The sequence below is a fragment of the Leuciscus leuciscus genome (genome assembly GCF_965113295.1).
Source record: "Leuciscus leuciscus genome assembly, chromosome: 13".
NCBI classification, from domain to species: domain Eukaryota; kingdom Metazoa; phylum Chordata; class Actinopteri; order Cypriniformes; family Leuciscidae; genus Leuciscus; species Leuciscus leuciscus.
Window position 1 is genome coordinate 22,022,668 of NC_138737.1, and position 22,213 is coordinate 22,044,880.

At 35.0% G+C, this 22,213-nt stretch overlaps 2 protein-coding genes across 2 annotated transcripts in view; one reads left to right on the forward strand and one right to left on the reverse strand.

Annotated features, from left to right (window-relative positions):
- LOC309512111 (uncharacterized protein) overlaps positions 1-22,213 on the reverse strand; it is a 79,523-nt gene that overhangs the window by 46,766 nt on the left and 10,544 nt on the right. The gene's annotated exons all lie outside the window — the stretch shown is intronic.
- Positions 2,564-22,213, forward strand: part of lzts1 (leucine zipper, putative tumor suppressor 1) — a 28,911-nt gene continuing 9,261 nt past the window's right edge. The window contains exon 1 of the mRNA XM_082187493.1: positions 2,564-2,725. The gene's annotated coding sequence lies outside the window, so the exon portion shown is untranslated. The remainder of the gene's footprint in view (positions 2,726-22,213) is intronic.

Sequence of the window (22,213 nt, forward strand, 5' to 3'; positions counted from 1 at the left end):
GAATCTCGGACATTTTGGACGATCTCGACGGCCGGACATGTCTGGGAAAAAGAGGATGGTAACCCCTACTCCTACTACTCAACTTTCTCCTACTACTCAGCTTTCTCCACAGACCAAGAGCCTGCTAGCTTAGCTCCCAAAGAAAGACGGCTGACACTATGTGTACATTCTGTGAGTGAGATCCCACCCTCTATGGGCGGGTTTAAAACATGCAGAACAGCCCCTACTACTGGCTGTAGTCTTTAGCCTCTGGCCAAAAAATCCTCCGATGACGCAAAATGACAATTTTTGCGTCATCTGAGGATTTTTTCCAGACAAAAAATACATAAATCTCTCGTCTCAGGGGGATATGAGGGAGGAAAGCACGGTAATTCGAAAACACTACGGGTTTTCTACTGATACAAAGCTTAATGCTAAATCCTGAAATATCCCTTTAAATACAATAGAACAGATACAAATGAAATAATCAGTGCTTTTAAGGTTTTCAGGTAGGTCTAACAGTAGTTCTCAGGTACAGAATTTGAATTAAGTACAAAGTACAAATTAAATAAAGGTTAATCTTTATTAAAGTTACAAAAACGTTATTCAGTGAAGAGCAGGGAGTGATTTCTTTGTCTTATGTACTTTGATTAACATTTAAAAATTAGGCTGCTGTACTTAAAGACTAATGTGCGGCTATAATGGGTATAATGATACACATGCGTTGTCTTTTTCGACTCTTTACGTTCACTTAAGCCATAACCGACTATGTTTACTAGGATACTCGCCATGGTCGGCATTTTGAGATAAATTTGTGTGGATTTGTCCGTTTAAATGCAAGGAGAATTAATTGTATTATTTGCACGCTGTCTGAGACACGCAGATTTCTGTCTTGTGTTTGGGATGTGTGCGCACACAAAGCTTCTTACAGAGTCAGTGCGGCCATGCGCGAATTATTTCGCGTCATCTTGGCCTGAATGCTTAGGCAAGGCTTGAAAACACATGCAAATTATAATCTTTCGTGACCATGCAGCACTGGCCCGATAAGGACCGTGACAGTTCCTTCAATTGTACGAAACGTCTTTCCCGCTAAAAGGCGCACCTGCATCCGCCATGCTAAGCACTTAAAGTCGACATGAAATCAAAATTGACCCTATTTACTTTGTTAGCGCATATTACTAGTCTTGTGGTGAACAATTAATCCGTGTAAGTTAATACACAGAAAAAAATTGTTTGCCGTGGTAATCTTTAATCAAAATCTGAAAAGTTACTTCCGGTCTGGAATGGCGTTCCTTTTCTGATGACGTCAGTTTGACGGCTTGGGTTGAAAACGCTTAACCACTCCCCTCAAACCGTTAGTCTGCTATGAGCAGAGATGGAGAGGAGGAGCGCTAAAGTGAAACCCTGCCCTTTGTTCAATATTCCGTTTCACTTGGAAATACGTCACAACACTGGAGAAAAGTCGATTGCAACTTCCGGTTCATGCAGACTTTAATGAATAACAGGGTCCCAATGTCGTGGAAGGTAAATAAAAGGATGACATCTAGTGGAGAAGACTAGTAATAAGATTAACGTCAATGAGATATTGTGTTCAATGTTTGCAGAAATAAATACGGAAAAAAAAGATCGATTATTGGCTTTTGCGAATCAACATCAAATCGACCACAGTTTAAAAAATGAATAATCGAATAATTTTTTTTTTACTCTAGTATCAATATTGCACATCCCAAAATTATATCATTGTTGTCTCAGATTTTATTTCTGATGTTGAATGTTATTTAAATATTCACAAACTGATGTCTTTCATAATAAAAGTAGATAGGAGCAGCAGTGCTTGCATGGTTGGAAATATCTGCCTGGGGCAGATACCAAACTTCCTTATATGAAGTCAGTGAAGGATCTTTCTTTAGACTGCATGTTGTTCTTTTCTGCGATCCACAATATGACATAACATGAGAAAGACCTGTGAAGTAATAGGTGACAAAACTGCTTATTCACATAAATGAAGGATGCATCCTTGCACAAGTACACATATGTTTTAGAAAGAGTATCCTCTACTACACCAAGGTCACAGCTGTAATAGATGGCACTGGACTCAAGAGCCAGAATGGCCCCATTAAAAGCCGGCCCTTGGGAGGTCTGAAGTATCATATCCCTCTTAACTGTCACGGCCCTCATGTAGGACGGATGTGATCCTATCTAATAAGTGGTTATGCTGGGATTCCTGAGGTTCATGTTAACGCAGCTTGTTTTATGTTCGATCACCATCTGGCAGACCTGTAAAAATGCACATGCGGTAGAATTAGCGCTTTAGGTGAGTGCACATGAGTGAAGTGTCTTATGATGGATCACTGCCCACATTAATGGCACGCCAGGACATAAAACGACCAAATACATGCATGGAATTGTATATGAGCAAAAGTATAAAAGATGCATTGCAGATATCAAAGCAGAAACGGCGCTGTGGCTCTTGCAAACATGGACTTGAGGAAAGAGATAAACTGAAAAGGGAGGGATAAACTGAAAGATAGGGAGGGTTTGTGCACTGGTGGGTATTATACAAAACACCCACATCATGGCAGTCTGTAGAGACTCAACTCACAGTACAGGAGGAGGAAAGATCGAGAGGAGAGACCAGAGAGATAATTCTTGTAACTTCCTGTTCTCCATTTAAATATAATCAGGGCATTTATACAGAACATGCACAGCAAAAACAAAAACACACTTGGAGGGAACATGAAGCACGGTGAGTCACTATTCATTTTACATTAATGTTGGTATCGGATGATTTGAAATGCTGTTGTTTTCATTCTTCTCTTTCACTATAAAAAACTAACCTTATTAATATTATTATTATTATATTGTTTTACAGTAAAAGTATACAAACATCCTTGAAAAACTGCTTAGAAAAAACTGCATAAGAACTTACATTCTCTGATAACAAGTTCTTACCCTATTAGTGTTTTCTGTTTGTTTTAAGCATAAATCTAATGGTGACACTTTACAATAATGTTTTTTTTATTATTCTTTTTTTACATTAGTTAAATACATTGGTAACACTTTACAATAAGGTTCATTATAGTTAACATTAATGTATTAACTAACATGAATTAACAATGAGCAAAACATTTGTTACAGTATTTATTCATCTTTGTTAATGTTAATTAATAAAAGTAAATCTTTTCATTGTTTGTTCATGTTAGTCCGCAGTGCATTAACTAATGTTAACGAATACAACCTTTGATTTTAATAATGTTTTAGGAAATGTTGAAATGAATATCAACTAAGATTAATAAATGCTGTAGAGGTATTGTTCATTCTTAGTTCATATTAACTAAGGTAATTAACTAATGTTAACCAATGAACCTTATTAAAAAGTGTTACCAATACATTCATTAACACACTTTTCCTATTTTTTTTTATTTTACAACACTTCTAATTTACTAATCAGTTATTGCACTGTGAACTAACATGAATATAAATGTTTTATTACAGGAAATTAACATTATCAAAGGTTAATAAATGCTGTTTTTATATATAATGAAACATTTGTAATATTATTATAATGTAATATTTACGGTACAACAGGGCTAAAGGCAAATCCTAAGAAAAAATTGCTTATTACTACTCTGATTGCAGAAAAATATATATATATATTTTTTTTTTTTACATTGATGGAGCAACAGATTTTGTGTGAAATGAATCATAAAAGTGGTTCATTTTGTTTAAAAAACTTATAAATGTTTGAGGTGGCAAGGTGGGCCTTTTACCCCACTCATAGGGCAAAAGGCACACACTATTTATACAAATAGTTTATCTAAAATAATATATGTTTTTTTAATAATGTCTAAGTTAATACTTGCTCACTTTAGCAATGTTTGCACTATTTTTGGTTTATTTTGATAAATATACTGGAAAAAATATATACTTAAAATATGTTTAAAAATACAGAAACAAAATTATTTTAAAAAGCATTGAATGAGATCCCATAATGATTTAATAAAGATTTACAGTAGTTCCAAAAAAACATATTATTTTATTATATGATTAATATCATATTTTTAAATATGATGGTTTCATTATAAATATGTGATTATCTCTGGACACCCAACTTGATATGATATTTCCCATCTGAATCTAACAGTCAAGTCAACAAATGGAAAAGTCAGTCGGCTGTTTATTATCATGTTAATAATTGTGCCTTTTGCCCCAAATACCATACTTTTACATATTCTTCAGTTATTAAAAAACTGTTTCTTTATTTATCTTAAACAAAACTGAAAATCGTTAAGACATTTGTCTCAAAATATAGACATTAATTTTATCGATATTCATTTTCTACTTAAATCTACAACATTTAAAATAAAATAAAACATTAAATATTAGATCAAATAAGCACAGAATCAACTTTGCATTGATCAGCTAAATTTCCACGTGCATCATCAAAAGCGGAAGTTAAGAAAATAACCATATAGTGGTTTAAAAGAGAATAAAGTCAAATGCGCCTTTTACCCCGGTGCGCCTTTAGCCCCGTTGTACCCTATATAATAACAAATTATTATTGCTGATCAAATTAAATGAGAGCCAATGAACCTTCTACATCACGCGAGACAGTGTTTTTATGAGTACAATAGGGCAAATAGGATACCAATCATAATATGCTAAAATATGAAATGTTATTTGCAAGGAACATGTACCTGAACCTGGATCGAACTAGCTGAGCTCATGAGCAAAACCTCTAGGAGACACAAACTGACTGAACAAAATGTGATCAGTGACCACAGAGACTGCAATGAATTATGTCAGAAAAGCACTCTTACATAACAGATTTATTTTTGTCTCCATGTTATGCCATTTTTATCTCCTTACACCGTCAACAGTTATTGTGACGTAGGTTCCCATAAATGTTGGTTTTACCACACAAACTTGACTGTTAAAATGTCATGAGCCAAACTGGCATTACTGTTTAACTTTGGCAAATGTTAAATAGATCGTTAAAACTCTGATGATGATGATGATAATGATAACATAAAAAAAGAAAGCATGCCTCATCCTGTTTACCGGTTTCAAAGAAACTGCAGATTGGGGAAAATACCATCTAAAAACAGAATAACAATGTGCAAGAGCCTGTTACATGCCAAGGCAAGTTCAGATGATACACAAGTACTTGAAGACGTGTGGGAGCGCAGGATCTTTTTACTTCAAACCAGTTCATTTATCATGAGTCTTTGAGCTCAGGGAAGGCAGAGAAACAGATACATAGATTTACTGTCAGAGGGAGAGTTTAACAGGACATCTGCACAGGCAAGTTTTCAGAGAGTGGGTGTGTGAATGCAAAGTGCAAAGACATGGCTTATGTTCATACACGCAAGAAAAGAGGACAGAAATGTCAAAGTAGGTGGACCATAGTGAAGTAGGGTGGACATGCAGTGCCCTTAAACGAATAAGTGTGATATTAAATTACAATATACATCGGCTAAATGTATAGCTGCACAATTAACTAATTAATGAATTATAACAAAAAGTACATAGTTAAGTTGTAAATTCACCACACAGTATTATGGATCTCTGCAGGACTTCAGGTCTCTCTGCAGCATGAATAAATTATAAACTAATGCTTCACTGAGCACCGTTTATTCAGTTATTTAGGTCAGTGACATGACGGCATATAGATAGATATCTTATTTTCACTTTTTAAATAAAATGCTATAAAAAAATACCACCATCCAATGACAATTCTGAAAGTAAACATGACATGAGCTTACTGATGTAACAAATGCAACATTAACATGCATCTGATTGATAGATAAACCCCAAACTCTTTGTTTAAGCAGACAGTTGCTTGCCCTCTTTGACTAGCTGTTAATGCTAGTAAGCAACATCATTAAAAGCTAGTGAAAGAGGGCAAGCTTTCAATTGAACCATGCACTTGTCTTTACACCATTTTAAACACAACTGCTAAGTTAATGTATTAGGCTTAACCTTAGGCTATGATCCATATCAGGGGTGGCCAAAATTACTTTAAAAAGAGCTATAGAAAAGTAAATATAAAATGGGTCATTCCATGTCAAATCAACCAAATTTCGGAAACTTCCCCGGCTCAAATTTTTGATTTTGTTCATATTTTTTCCGAAGAAAGACAAACATAAATAGTGACCAAAGCCAGATTATTGAATGTCATGAATGTATATTGACTGAGTAATCCACTATTTTGTAGAGGGGGGTCAAAATGACAATTTTCACCTGAGATTTGGAGCCAAATTACAGAGGGGTAAAAATGACTTTAGAAAGATGGCAGCATTCTTATTTTATTTTTGCACAGAGATTAGTAGGTCTATTAGTTAAATCTGTTGACTTGAGCAATCTTTGTTGCATTATTTGCCAATGGTGAAAGTTCAAAAATGGGAAAAAGCACTTCTTGTGATTTTTGCCCCAAGATTGTATGCCTGTAACTCAAAAAGTATTAACGATATATTAATATCCTTTTAGATTTTGGTTTTAAATTAACATTTATGTTGGTATCTTCATTTTAAAGGCCCTATATTGTTCAATCCCAGAGATATGGAGGATCTTAATGCGGCTCCATGAGTAAATTGGTCAATTGTACACATTTTCAGTGGTCAAAAACCAAATTTGGGTCTCTTTGCATACAGCTGATACTTGTTTCTTTAAAAGAGGAATATCTGATCATCAAATAATGTTGAAACTAGAACAGTATCTCGTTTTTTTTTCTATCAACACAATTGCATAGAATATACCTGTCTGAGATAAATATTGTTTTTCCAAAGTTTGCGTGCCTGTCACTCAAAAAGTATTAAAGTAATCTCAATAGGATTTTAGATTCCTGTTCTCAACAATTCCGTTGAAATCTTCATTTTCAAGACCCATACCCGTTAAACTCCCTGTAATTCACACCTAGATGGAATTTGCATGCAGATATGTTTGCCCGTTATCGCTGGTGTGATTGTCAGTCTTTGCTTTTCCCCAACGGACCGAAGCCGCCTTGTGCATGACGCACCATTGCTTTCAGCTAACAAAGAAAAATACAAAAAAAATGTGTGTTATGTTGGGGCAGTCTTCAGCTCTTCCTCAAACTTTTCAACACACAGCCAGCCTCAGATAGCTTTTAATCAATGCACAAATCATAAAAAACGCTATCTTTGCCTAAAGTCTGATTGGGGCAAGACAGATGTTTGGGGAGAGCTCAGCCAACCTCTGCCCATGCCTAGATTCGGCCCCGATCGTGACTGTGTCAAGGTCAATCAGTCTCTTCAGATATCAGATAATCTGACCTTGTAATGAAAAGGCAAATTAGTTCAGGTTTTAAAATATCATGTGGTGCGCCTCCACAAAAATTTGATATTTATAAATTAATAATTCATGAGGGATCTCATCTCAGCATCTAAACGTGCCTTATTTGGCCTTATGGGGTTTCATGTTTTATGAGGACATTCCATAGACATTTCTATAGTGTACAAACTGTATATTCTATCCCTTAACCTACCAATCACAAAAAAACTTTCTGCATTTTTACATTTTCAAAAAACATTGCTTAGTATTATTTACAAGCTGTTTTCCTCATGGGGACAAAAACCCATAAGGACAAGGATTTCATATATTGCCATATTTGTGGGGACATTTTGTCCCCAGGGTACACACACAAGCACCAAAGCTGAGTGAAACTTGAGACTGTCTCCTAACTGTATAAACAACGCTTTCTGTTTCCTTGTTTTTTACTCTCTCTTACTGGCTCTGCATGTGGGAGGAACAGTTGGTGTACGACTTCACCCTGAATAGACAAGTTTATCATCAGGTTTTAACAGAGTCAGTTATTTTTTTCAGTTTGCTGGAAGTCCAAGACGTTTCACTCCCCTATCCTCATGCCAGACATATTCGGCAAAAGATCTTTCAAACACCTGTTTCCCTCCAAAAAGATCAATAACTCAAGATGGTATGCAGCTCTTCCCAGTTAAACTGTTTTTGACAATCTTGTGTCAACTAGACAGACGGTTAGATTACATTATGATCTCATGAATGATTTTGTTCCAGTTTGGCACCTCAGATATTCAAAACATTCAGAGGTATCAGAGCTGGCCTTTCATATGTACACACTTAATCCTTTGAAGAGAGAGACATGTTCTTTCCTGCCTCCAGAAATTACTCATGCGTGCTTACGAAATCTTGTGTGGGTGAGAGATGCAGTCGAGGTGTGGAGCACTGGCAATGAACAAGGTGTCATGAGTGACGTTCTTTTAAAAGAAGAATTAAAGGGTGTTTTTGGATCTAAACACTCATCTGTTGCAACACTGACACTTGTTTTGGTACCAGTAGCTTTCTTTGGAAAAACAGTCTACTATACCTTGATCTATTTTTTACTCAAAACAAGCATTTTAAACATCCATCTAAAAAATACATATATTGCAATGTCTATATTGCAATGTCTACTCTCTTGATACTGAACACGTCATTTAAAATTTAGAGTTGTATCTGATAACAAGGACAACAGGAAAATCAAGCATTGTACTTATAAGAACATGTGTTTGCAAGATTTTAGGTTAAATGTACAGAGGAAAGTATATTGTTGGTTTTGAAAAAGAAAAAGAAAAGATTTCACAAAATGTATTTTAGGGCTGTCAAAGTTACATGTAAAATGTCAATTATTTTATAACACATTTATCCATTTTTATATATATATATAAAAAAAGTCATAGTTCTTAACAGTAAGAACTATGGCTTTTATGGCCATTACGTTTTGGGTTGGTTATTCTTTTGAAAGAAGTCTCTTATGCTCAACAAGGCTGTATTTATTTGATGAAAAATACAGGAAAAAACAGTAATATAGTGAAATACTACTACAATTTAAATATATATATATATATATATATATATATATATATATATATATATTTATTTGAATACATTTTGAAAATGTAATTTATTCCTGTGATGGCAAAGCTGAATTTTCAGTAAACATTAATCCAGTCTTCAGTGTCACATGATCCTCAAGAAATATTGAAATTAAATGTTGAAAACAGATCATATTTTCGTTAAAAACTAATCTTTTTGTGGAAACGGAGACACTTTTTTTCAGAACAGCACTTATTAGAAATATACATTTGTAACATTATTAATGTCTTAATGTCACTTTTGAACAATTTAAATGATTAAAAGTATTAATTTCTTCTTAAAAAAAAAAAAAAAAAACACACACACAGTTTTAAACCCAACTTTTAAACAGTAGTGTACATTAATGTAGATAAGTGGGATGGGGGTTCAAAAACCTTGAACCCTACACAGGGCTCTATAAGCAGCCATTTGCAAAGACACCGATTGGTGTTTGTTGGACATGACACAGCTTAATTACAGCTCACTGACTAACTGATTTGAACAATTTAGTTTTGCACATCTAATTATATCTTCCAACATGGGGAGTGAGGGTCATGAGGGTCACTACCAAAATCTTAAAAAAGAAATGGAAATATGGTAGTGTGTTGTCTCTATCTGTCAGGGCTCGTTCAGAGAAGAGAGCATATCTGTAAATATTTCATGAAAATGACATGGAGTATATATTTCCCAGATACACTGGGCTCTAAAACTACTTTTGGATGGATTCCAGAGGCATCTAAGCTTTCAGGGAATCTTTGATGGTACCAGGAGCCAGACAACAGAGATCAATCAGAGACAAGAGTCTAGATGCTTGATGACATCTGATCACTTTTCCAAAGAGAATTAGAGCCTAGGAAAGCAGAAATATGATAACCATCTTTGCATTCTTTAAATAAAAAAAAATAAAAAAAATCTTCATCTTTTCTTATTCTTATTCTTATTAGAAGTAGTATTATAAGGATCTATTTTACTTCAGAAAATCCATCGGTTATCAACAGGCCCATTTGGAATCTGCTACGAAAAATCTTTAATTATGCGTCACCTTTTGCAAGTTTGTTGATAAAATACTTTGAAGATGCTAATTAGATGATGCTCCCATTCTGTCTAATTGGATGGCTCTTTTTGAAAGAATAAATCAAGGAGTCAAGGTTTGACTGGTTACCATAGCACCGTTAGCTCTTTCTGGTAGATAACGACACCATCTGGGGTGCGTTTCCAGAAAGCATCGTCAGCCATCTATGGTTGCAAGTTCCGTTGTTACCAACATAGTTCAATGATTTTGTGTTTCCCAAAACCATAGTTCCAAGGAACATTCGCAAACAGTGTCACTATCGTATGTGGTTGGAACTACAGCTGTGGTTAGAAGCATAGTTCCTAGTTAAAGGACATGTGGACTTAAATAGATTATGCTCTTAGGCACAATAAGCATGCTAACATTCAGTACATTCTTCATTCTATTTAAATAAATATCCATTTTAATCTATATTTTAGTGTGTCAACAATCAATGGTGTTTAATTCAATGGGACCTATCTTGCACCCAGCGCAATTGACTTTGTACACCGACGCATGTATCATTCCTATTTTGCACCCGCGCACAGCAGACTTTTCCCTCCACAGACGCACGTCGCTAAACTAGCAAATGCATTTGCGCTCCCGGGGGCGGCATACACTTTGCTTATCTCATCTACACACAGACGCAGCAGTTCTCATTTTTAGAAAACCATACATTATTACAAGGAAAAATATTAACACATGAGGGAAATCATTGTTGTGTCCATGAAGATGTGAAAAAATAGGCATAAATCTAGCTTACACATTTACCCAAATTATTATACACCTGTTTAACCGAAGCTAATTTTGGTGTGTTTCTCCATCCCCAATGTCACTTCTCTGTGTTTTACGGCCCTGACGAGAACGTCGGTCTCCTCGGCTGTGAACCGCTCCTGGCACGCGCCTGGCAAATCCGCCATTATAATAGCAAACCGCCATGGAACAAGCGTGCCTGCTCTTAAAGGGAATGTGAGATGTCGCTCTGATTGGTTTATTTCACGTTACACACCCAAACCACACCTATGAATAATGAAGCTACTTCAGACCAACCCATTTTAGATTTGCGTTGGGCGCAAGAGTCATTTATCCCGCCGGTATAATAGCAACAGCGCCCAAGACCCGCCCACAAAGTTACTTGCGTTTCGCGCTTCATACTTGCGTTTCAGATCGTTAAAATAGGGCCCAATGTGTGTTAAATGTGCGAGGGAACCCGCAATGAATCAAACGAATAAAATAAAGCAAAATGGCATGGAAAAAAACAGTGAAGTAGTCATTAGCTGCCATGTTCATTACAGCAGCATCTTGGAGATCTCGAATAGATGATCAGCAGAAGTTTTTCTACTTCAGTAATGACAGTCCAATATTGTTGAACCAATGTAGTTCAAACGACAGAGGTGTGATCGTGTTACTACAGTTTTCGGGAAACAGTTGTGAATAGTTGGTTAGTCCAACAACGCATAGTACTATGGTAGTTAATCAGCAGGTTTAATATGCTAAACACACCCCAGGTTGCAATGAGCAGAATATACTGTACAGTTAGAAGTCCAGCATTGGTTAAATATACTAAAACCAAAGTCATTTTCTCTGCAAATACATTACATTTCATTCATATTGTACTGCATATAGTTTCAGTTTAGTTGTTTTTTGTTTGTTTGTTTTTCAAACTCCTTTTTTTATCATTTTAATTCGCGAAAATATTATTCATTGCTAGTTCTAATCTTTTTTTAATAGTTTAGCTAATGATAACATTATGATTCATCATTACAATGGTTACATTTTCAGTGCTGCTGTTGGCAACAGTTTTGGCTTGTTTAGTAAACTGAGCTCGCTTTCACTCTATTCAACCTACACACCCTCAACTCCCCCTCCATCATCCTCTCCACTCTTTTTTCCTGCATTTCAGTCAGTCTCCTACACACCTTTATCCAAAACAGCCGAGGTTCAAGGGCAATGGAAGAGGAGGCCATAATCAAGACCACTCTAAGATTTAACCCACCATCATTCTTTTCCTTTGTTTCACACCACATGTGGTGAGAAATAGGGTCAAATTAAGCTGGCACCTGTTTTTTACTTATTGTGTAGCATTTTCAGTGCAGTGGTGGTTATAATAGAGCATCACAGCTCTTAGAAAAAAAACGGATAAAAAAAAACGAATGAATCAAGACATGAGCATTATCGAAAAACAATTTAAATTTAAAACTAAAATAACGATTATGATAATGATAATAATGATACACATTATTTAGTAGCCTAGAGTGAAATCTAGTCGCAAATGCAAATGATTTACTTGCAATGTAGAGGGTTGTATTGAGTGAGTTATTCAATGATTTCACAATGTCTTTGAATTTTCTTCATTTTGGGGGCTTAACAAATATTGATACACGCAATTAACAGCAATTTTTTAATCATTTGACAGCTGTAATTTTTATTGAAGCCCATTTCTGCCACATAAGAAAGAAAATCATGCTTTGGTAAATCTTAATAACATAAAAAGATAAAAAGACAAAATTATGAGATAAAAAGTTAAAACTGACTTACTAATTCATAATGACAGCCCTCTACAATGCGAGTAAATCACTCGCATATGCGACTAAATCTTCACTCTGGGCGACTAAATAATGTATATCATTATAAATAAATTATTATTACTCGCCAGTGTGTGTGTTAGAGGCTAAGTATAAGTTTATCATATATATATATATATATATATTTTTATTTTTTTTCACTCGCTGAACACTCTGACTGAGAGCTTGAGAGTTTCACTCTCCATCAATCGATCTGTACTATGCACAGCGTACCTGTATTTGACGTACCGTAAAATCTAGTGTGAAAGCGCACGACTGAGAGCACTGTTTCTCACACACACGCAAAGATATTTGTGAATATTCATTTTATTAATAGCAGAATTAGTAGTAGTAGTATATTTTAATAATAATTGCTATTATCTATTTTTTTTACAGAAACACTGAATGTCCAACAAAATCTTAAGCACCCCAGTCCTAAGTTAGTGTTAAAATGACAAATATGCGTTCATACATGGTTACCAAGTTTTAGTACAAATTACTAAAGTTCTAGCATTAAATAGTGCTTGATTTTCATAATATCATAACAATACTTGATTGACTGCTGTTAAGTGTGTACGTTCAGATATTTAAAAAGCTGTGCCATTTTAAAAAGATAAGCTGATTTAGAGGAATCATATATTTAAATACTGTATGTATATATATATATATATATATATATACACTGTATCTGTATATATATATATATATATATATATATATATATATATATATATATATATATATATATACATACATATACATACATATATATACATATATATATATATATATATATATATATATATAGTCTGCCGAGTAAACTAAAAAATGCACAAGCCACTGGAGATTATATTGCCAAGGTGTATGTAGAGGGTTGCATTATGAGATTAAAAAGTAAAACTAATGATGGGACTAATTATGACGTAAGTCATAATTGACATACTAAGTCATAATTATGATATTACATTTTTAATTATGAGATAAATCAAGGAAGATACTTCTTCCATAGTAATTGGAAAATAATATCAGACTCCAAGTTTGGTGTAAAAACAAAGTTATTAGAATTAGGAGAAAGAGTAAGAGCTGTTTCTCATAGACAATGGCAGTAATTTATTTCTCCTCCGCACAATTATACATGAAATCTAACTTGCAAAGGAAGGCGTATCACTTAAGCACTCTAAGTGGTTGGCGTGAATAAGAGAGTGGTCAGAAAGTGCTGTCAGGGTGTTGGAGAGGACTCTGAGTGATGCTGGAGGAGGAGATGTCCTTCCTTTTGAATTATTCACTCCATCACTGTAATGCATCTGCCTTCATGTCGAGAGTTCTTATTTCAAGAGTGCATTTACCCTCAACTGCTCCAGATGTGGCTGAGAGCTTGAGTTCGAAAAATGTGACCAATGGGATGCATGCATGTGTGTGTGTGCTACTCTCAGCCAAACTTAAGAATTAATATAAATATCCTGCTAAAATGTTTCTCTCTCTGTAACCCATTCTTATGTGCAACTCAATTACTTTTCTCAGGACTCAGATCTCAGATCATCCAGCATGAGATAAGTGCACTGTCGGGGTGTATATTAAAGAAGGTAAAGCCCCGAATTTAAAACCATCAAAAATCCTTTATTTATAGTTGCTATGGTGACTTGAGTTGCATGTTGAATACATAATGCATTTTAGTATGAAATTGTCCACTTCCAAGTTCCAACAGACTTTCTGTACTATAAATAAGGTCAGTGTTGCATTGTAAAATTATTGGATTGGTGTAGATAATTTTTTTGTCTCTCCACTAAGTTAGACAAGTATGAGAAATTCCTGTAGAAAGGGGATGGAGATTTCCGTGAACAGCATGATTTTCAGTCAAATATGTTCATAGCGTGGTCAAAATTGGTCGGATATTCTTACATGGGCTGGAATTGATTGCGACATTGCGAAATATTATTGTCTATCATTTTTCTTTAAAATAAAAAGTGAAATGAACTATGAACTAACAATAATTATTCACAGCATTTATTAATTTAGGTTAATGTTGATCAATATACTATTGTTCATTTTTTATTCCTGTTTGGACAATACATTAACCAATGTGCATTAATACAACTTGCATGTATACATTTATGTAGAAATTTATATATTACCTAGATAAATAAATTCACTAAAAGTATGAAAAGCATGAAACCTAAATCACAAATTGGAACTTATTGTAAAGTGTTACAGAAAAAGTGCAAGACTATGACTTCACAAAACACAGGTTAATTGAAATTAGAAAATATGCATTTGATAGCAAATAAAATAAATAACTTAAGCAAGTAAACAGTATTATTTTGACCAAGATAGTTTACCCAAAAATGAAATATCATCCTTTACCCTCCCGTCATTCCAAACCTGTATGTCTTTCACAAAAGACGATATTTTGAAGAATCTTGATAAAACAAAGAGTTTTGGTAACCACTGATAAATTCATCAAAATCTATTGGATTCTACTGAAGAAAGTCAATCATACAGTTTTGAGACGACATACTGTAAGGTAAATCGTGACAGAATTTAAATTTTTGGGTGAATTATCATTTTCAGACAGACTGTATCGGACATTCTGACATCCTGCAGTATGACTGTTCCTATGACGGCCATCAGCCCATTTTGTGTGGTAAACATTTCCAAAAAAGCATTAAAAAAATACAGAGACAATCAGACTGGTGGATAGCACTGATTAAAAAAGTAACTGCTGCATCTTGGGGCAAAAAAAACAAACATAAAGGACTAAAAAACATATTCTAATGCCTTTTATACCAGTTACTGATTACACACAAATTGCTAGCTAATGAGAGAAAATTAACAGGGGCACATTGTTGGATGTGTAAAAGCTTGGGCCACTGTGATGGGCTTAGCTCCAGATGGTCATTGTGCTCAGTTTTTTTCTTGATTAGGAATGATAAGATCACATCTGCTGGTGGACAGAGAAAGAGAAAGAGATAGCTAACAAGACTTTTCCCCACAGACCCTTAGCAGCTGCACACAATATACCACCAATTCAGTCTCCCTGTCTAGATGAGTGGATCCATAAGACAGCATTAAACATCCAGCGTCTTTAAACATGCGTGATTACACTAGTTTATTACATATACGGATGAAATGGAGAATTTGTATGTATTATGAGCCCAAAACCTGCTTATTAACCATCTGCAAATATTTACCTGAGCCTCATTCTACATGTAACAGGTTACATTTCAAATTTGTGTAATGAACCGAATGAATTTAAAGTGAAATTAAATTCAGATGATTCAGCTAATTAGCACATGTGCTCATACAGAGCGCAGGGAGAAAAGCAGCATTGTTGTGATTGAGAAACATCGTTCCCACGGGACACTCCCGTCTGGCTGCACTCCAGTATTGACACTATATCTAGATCCTTTCTAGAATTCATTTAAAAAACGGTCATAAAAAACATTTTATATTAACCCTCTGGTGCTGTTCGTGGTGCGGTTGCTTCATCGGAATGGACGAAACTTGGTAAAGGTTTAATTGAAAAGATTAAATAGTCATACTTGTATTGTTCAGAATCAAAAATGGCCGCATTGGAAATGAATGGGGGGGTGAATTGAATCTATTGGAAAAAAATTTTTTTTAAATATCAACCTCAAATTTGGAACACCACTTGTTTAGATTTATGGCTTTGATTTTCTCACAGTTTCAGAGTAAAATGTGTTTTGGAAAATATATATTTCATATAAAAAAAATATTTTTTATTTTTGTGCATTTTAATAAAACATTTTTTAAATTCTATCACTTTTTTCAAGTTAACTTTTTTCACTTCAGCAGTATTCTGCCAAGTGTTTAAGAAGAGAAAAGGAGACCAAACCTAAGTCTGTGCTCCAAAGCATTCAAGATTTATGCATTCATAAATTTAATTTTCATGTCCATGCTCAAAAAGTGATTAAATGTACTAAAAATACCTACTGAATAAATATAATTAAGTACCATAAAATTAGCCTGGCTCCGCCCAGCCCCTCCTACGTACTTCCGCTCAATTTTCAATTTCCTTCAGTACTCCGTCTGGGTTTGCGTATATTCGTGGGTTTTCTCCGGACAAATTTTTACCGGTCCAATCAGCGAACAGAGGGAGGGGCTGAGAACGATGACATTGAGGTCGTGCGCTAGTTTGAGTTGTAGGTGCTAGTTAGTGCTAGTGCTAGTTAGCGATTGGTTATGGCAGATCCAGAGTGGCTCTGGGCAGATCCAATAGTTTTAAACTTCAACAGAGTACCCGCCTTCAAGGAAGTTAAAGCTTGTCAACGGAGAGTGGCCAGACTCTCTGTACAAATGAAATGTACGAGAGTCTGGTAGGACCAGGCTACTGTACCATAAAATCCCCTAAAAATACAAAATATTAAATAAAAAACATTATCGAACTAAAATAAATCATTTCATTTCAATAAAACAAAATTCAGTAAATTTTGACCGACACGCGAACAGTACCAAGAGGGTTAAGTGTCTTTAACTACTATGTACTAAGATTAAATTAATAATTTAAAACAATGCACCTAGTGTGTAAACTAGGGATGGGCATTTTTCAAAAATATTGTATTTGAATATTCGGGTTCATAAAAATCGAATATTTGAATTTTAGTTTATTTAAATGTCGTTTAACGAGAAATAGGCCTATGTTATTTTTTAAGTTTAAGTTTGTTTTTGTTTTAAGTTTTTGTCACCATTTCTGAACAAGCTTACATTAGGCAATATACACAACAAGCTTACTATATATCTTAAGGTTTTCTTTTAGTTGAAAACATTTAACAACAAGTCGCGAACGGAACGCTAATAAAGCAGACTGCACAGTCATAGTATAGAACGTACATGCACTCGAGTCAGCATTATCGTGTTTATATTGTTTCACATTCATGTTGAGAAAAACATTATTATCCACATCACATGCTCGAGTAAGAAAACACGCTGCGCTGACAGACGTTGCAGAGACACAGTGTGCAAAGTGAAGTTACTAACAGCACTTTGCGTTTTCTGTTCTTAAACCTGTATCCCTCAACGAAACTTAAAGGAAGCATATTATATGTCTCAAAATCATTTTGCAACCAGAAGATATCATCTCGGATCACGATTCCCTCGGGGTACAGCTGCGCTTACCTGCAGTCGTTAAGACTTTTCTAACTTTAGTTAGTGTGTAATGTTGCTGTTTGAGCATAAACAACATCTGCAAAGTTACAATGCTCAAAGTTCAAAGCAAAGGGAGATCTTTTCTTTTAAAGAAATGGCTTTTTAAGGACTACAACAAACGGCTGGTAGGGACTACACGACATTCCTCTCGGGTTAGTGACATCACCAACCCTAAAATGTACATAAACCCCTCCCAGAGAACACGATTTATAGATTATCAAAACAGAATATGCTAATCAATGACTAGAAGATAACTACTCATAAGCTACATAAATTCATCAACTAACCATTCAGAAATGTTGTCTACATGTTGTCACTTCTTCTTGAGTCTCTCCATCATTCTGACTTCGGTGTGAACATAAAAGGCTAAAAGTTTTTGAAATTTCCAGTGCATGTCTGTGTGAGGAAAAAGGACACAGCTGTTGAAGCTCCGCCCTCTGTGCCGGGAGCAGAAGCACCTTTGCATTTAAAGGAACAGACACAAAAAAAAAACTGAGTGTTTTTGCTCACCCTCAAAAAGTGACAACTTTAACATGCTATAAAAAATATCAATGGGGTATTTTGAGCTAAAACTTCACATACACACATCAGAGACTTATTTTACATCGTGTGAAAAGGGCATTATACCACCCCTTTAATGCAGTGATGGACAGCTGCTTCCTTAATCGACTGGTGTTTGGATTTCATGTGATTTATCATTGTGGTGGTGATATTATATCTCAGTTTCATTAATAATTTATCAAAAATAATTCCATTTTGCAATATCATTTTTATCTAAGTAATTCCAAACTTGGCGAGGCAGACGACGACATTATGTGATCAAATACAATCCACTTGTTAAACACGCTCCACAGCGCCACCCAGTGCATTTAATTATAACTGCGGGGAGAAAAAGAAAGAAAAAAAGAAAAAAGTAAATTCGAATAGAATTTTATTTTTCGAATAATAATTACAGATCGAATATTCGAATATTCGTGCACGTCCCTAGTGTAAACACGTTTTTACATTGTACTTATATTATAAAAATACCTGCATAAAATTACAGCTATAATACATTTCTGTTATTACATCTATAATTACGCAGCTGTCCATAGAGTCTTAACCAGCCCTTAAACACCACACCCCGAAAACTGAGACTTACCAATATCCCACCTCAATAGAAGCAAAAAAAATGTGCAATACATATTGAACAATTAAAAAATGTTGACTTAAGTAGTAAAAAGACACCTTAAATAAAGTGTGACCAAAAAATAAACATAATAGATGCCTCAGTGAATGCACCAAGAAGTCTATTTCCCCAAAACAAGTTTATTATTTGTATAGACATTCTGGAAAAAGCCTCCAAATGCTTGATGTATTACATTTCTGCAAGAAGTACCACATGCAAAGCAGATATCACCCAGAGCATAAATTCCATGATAGGAAGGGACACTTATTAAAAAAATTATTCTTAACAATACAGATGCAAGTCTATGGGTGCCATCTGGCCGTCCCAGGTGTGGTAAAGTGCAGCAGTGTACGCTTTGTTCAGACTGCAGTAAATCTTCTACAGTACAACGGCCCGAACTGGGTCTCATGCGGTAATGGATTGGCCATGCATTGGATAACGTCTGCTGGCCACACTTCTAGGACGTCTTTGTCCCGCATAGGTTGACAAACAAGTGGAACGTGCAAGGGGAACAAAACCACACACACACACACACACACACCCAAAAGAGGCCCACTGTCTGTGATAAAGGTCTTTCATGGCCAATTATAGCCAGCCCGACTTTCCACCTCAATAACATCTAAGCATCTATTAGCGGCAAGCGGACGCTCTGTCACGGCTCCCACTGAGCTCAGCTCATTGACTGTATGATTAGGTCATATCGTTCTCATCTGTCTCTGAGAACAATGATACAACAGCAGAGCGCATAAAGAGCCACAGCTACTCTCCAACAAACTGTAAATCATGTGTCCTACTGCTGGGTGATTACAATAGTGTCTGAATGAGCCCCAGGGTTACAAAGGCCAAAATCTGAAAATTAAGCTTAAAAAAAGATCTTCTCTGGCAGGGCAAAGTGTCAGTTATTATACAGACATTAAATGTAATTCTTAACCCTATAAAATTCCAGCCACACTCTTAAAAATAAAGGTTACTTATCGGCATTTATGGTCCCATGAAGAAGAATTTTTAACATCCATGGAACCTTTACAACGCACAAAACTTCTTCTGATTATCAAAATGTTCTTCGCACTAAGAAAAACTAAAGTTTTTCTATGGCATTGCTTCGAAAACCACCTTTTGGGTGCTCACACATTTGTCACCCATTTTTATACATCAGTATTCATTTTTGTCCAACCTTATCTCACCTCATTTGTTTATACACTATTTCAAAACCACAGGTCTGTCAAACATGAGTTTTTAGGCTACTTTCCGGAAACCACATTTTAAGGCATCAAATGGCAATCCAGAATTATAAACTCAATAAAAAATTTCAATAAATTCATTATAAATATATTGATTTTTACAATATAAATAAAAAAAACATTATAATAAAAACAAAATATATTATGTAATCAGATAAAATAATATTAAATAAATAAAATAATAATACAAATTATTTTAATTTAAGTTTTTAAATAATAGAATAAAATAGTTTAATACTTTTTTTTTTTTAAATGTACTATTTTAGGGTACGTTTACACGATGTACTTAAAACAAGAAACGTTTTTCCTTTGTGTTTTTCGTATACAGAGACAATGTTGTCAAAACAATCCCTGTTCACACGGATCCACCAAAACGTCTAAAAATGCTGTATTACCCATGCCAGGCCAGTAGTTGGCGATGTCACTTTGTAAAGAAACACTACGCATCTATAGACTGAACGCGTAATGTGCATGGCTTCACCGTTTTCACAGATTTCAAAAGTTTGCATTTTCAGGCCCCCAAAACAGTGTTATCGTGTAAATGAACGACCAAAACACATTAAAAAGTTTTCCATTTTTAGTTGAAAATGGTGTCATCTAAATGGCCCCTTAGTCAGCCAGAGCTTTCCTTTTTTGTTCAAAACAGTCATCTGGCACATGGCCACATATGACATCAGTTTTCTCCCGAGTGAGACTCAGAACAGCATCCAACTGAAGATGTCATAAATCAAAATTGGCCCTCATCTGAACTGACCAATACGGGCCAATGACATTTTGCATAAGCATATCTTATTATTACACTGCTGCCCTCTCACTTTCATTGCAAGGTACCATATTAAACAACAACTCCTCTGGGAACTCCTAGACACTTAAATCCACATTCATAATTTAAAGAAACGTATTCAATGTGCTGTCTGTGCCCCCTGTCCCACGGGGCCACAGCCGTAGACTGGCCGACCTTTGATTCCTCGCACACTTGCAAATGTTCCCGTCCCATTGTCCACGGCTATGGCCTGTTTTTACATATTGATTGCATTGATCCCTCCACTAAGCACTTACAAAGAGCATGTGAAGAATCAATACCATGCCTTCTGCTGTCATCTTACCGAATCAAACTTCACCCCCAAAACAACATCTTGTCGGTGTGTAATGAAATTAATACTTGGAAGGGACTTGGGGTGACGAATCAGAAACGCCTATTTTCTTCATTGAAAATGTTTTGTTAACTCGAAATCTAACATTCCTTCCAAACAACACAACTCATCCAACCTTGGTGTTTTGGACAAAAGGGATGCATCCGCAGAGTTGGGATAGAGTTTCACAGCCAGATTGATTATCTGAAAGTCTGCCTTCTTTGTTCTGGTCCCCACGGTGCTGAATTTGCGCTTCAGGTGAATGTACACAGATGCAAAAACTTCGGTGAAGAGCAATAGCTGTGCAGTGGTTATGGCATTTTGAATTTACTCTTAGATATTTTTATCATTTTCAGAAAGTTATGTGACGACTTAAGAACAATTGTTGGGGAAAATGCTTATGATCATTTCTTTAAAAAGTCACAAAAATAAAATCCAGATGCAGACCTAGCAAAGGGACTTAAAAACAAATGTGCTGAATTGAATTTGTTTCGTACAAGAAATCTATAAATAACATAGAAGTGAATATTCTTTTAAAAGTCTTTTTGTCTTGTTTTCAAGTAAAACATCCTTAAAACATGATATGAATATAAAATATGTTTTTTCAGAGGATATTTCTTACATTGTTTACTTTTCTTATCCCAAATAAGAATTGCTTTAGATAGATTAGATACTACATTTACTCAAAAAAAAATGTTTTATTAAAAATGAAAGTGATTGTTTTAAAGTAATTTATACATTTCTTACTGGAAAACAAAACAATTAGACTACTTACAAGTCAAAGGGCCACTTGTGTTTGACTACTCCAATATGAAAGTATCAAGAGGGTAATTTAAACATATATTCAACTGCTTTTGGAGGTTATTAAAATATTCAATTGCTTTGGAATTTTAAAGTTTATTTTGAAAACACATCTGCACAAAAATATACATTCTACACATTACGGAAACACACTTCTATGGAAGCTTGTTCCTGACACGGAATAAAACAATTTAATAGATAATTGCAACTTTTTATCTCACTATTCT